The following is a 1235-nucleotide window of genomic DNA, read 5'->3' on the forward strand; positions in this document are numbered from 1 at the left end:
CATTATAAAATCTCAATATGACTTTTATCATAAAGAAATATAAGAAATCTTTAATATTTTAATTTTAAAATGTGCAAATATACGTTGAATATTATTTAAGTTTTTTTAGACATGCTTTACATACAGTAGAATAGTTTAATAGTACAATTAAAGTCATTATTAGCATGTCTAAAGTATAAAAGATATTGCTCTCTTCGTCTAACAGTTACTATGACATATCTGACTCTCTCTTTCTCTTCTTCAGATTGTATAATACTCGCATCTCACTCGGATTCGCGTTCCCTATGCTACGCATATACATGTCCGTTAAGTTAGCACCCCCCCCCACAAAAAAACGGAATAACACATATGTAGAAATTAAGTGCTCTTTATGTGCTAATTATGTGCTCTATTCGCGATTTTTGTGCTCGAGCAGTTTTGCGGGAAATCGCAATTGAAAGTGGGGGTGCTGGCTTAACGTAAGCTAGCACCCCCCTCATTAAAATTACATATAAAATAAAAAACTCAATATGCTAGAATTATGTGCTCTTTATGTGCTTTTAAATGCCTTAAACAAAATTAGTCTATCTATAATAGTTTAAAAAATATACGCACAAAAAGATCTACATACTACTAATATAAGGTTAAAGTATCAGTTAAAATACAGAAAGCGAAATAATTATTGTCTTAAAATGTTTTTCGATTAATGTGTTCTCGAAATATGCACAATGAGATTTCCGTGCTCATCCCCTTGAGCCAACCAGAACGTTAGCACCCCATACGTACAAGAGTAAAGTACCAGTTAAAATCTAGATAGCGAATTGGTTCTAGTCTTAAAATGTTCCTTAATTTATGTGCTTTCAAAATATCCACAATGAGATTTCCGTGCTCATCCCCTTCAGCCGGCCAGAACGTTAGCACCCCATACGTACAAGGGTAAAGTACCAGTTAAAATATAGATAGCGAATTGGTTCTAGTCTTAAAATGTTCCTTAATTTATGTACTTTCAAAATATGCACAATGAGATTTCCGTGCTCATCCCCTTCAGCCGGCCAGAACGTTAGCACCCCATACGTACAAGAGTAAAGTACCAGTTAAAATATAGATAGCGAATTGGTTCTAGTCTTAAAATGTTCCTTAATTTATGTGCTTTCAAAATGTGCACAATGAGATTTCCGTGCTCATCCCCTTCAGCTGGTCAGAACGTTAGCACCCCATACGTACAAGAGTAAAGTACCAGTTAAAATATAGATAGC

This window comes from Temnothorax curvispinosus, unplaced genomic scaffold (genome assembly GCF_003070985.1).
Source record: "Temnothorax curvispinosus isolate PA1 unplaced genomic scaffold, ASM307098v1 QBEX01007697.1, whole genome shotgun sequence".
Classification (NCBI taxonomy): domain Eukaryota; kingdom Metazoa; phylum Arthropoda; class Insecta; order Hymenoptera; family Formicidae; genus Temnothorax; species Temnothorax curvispinosus.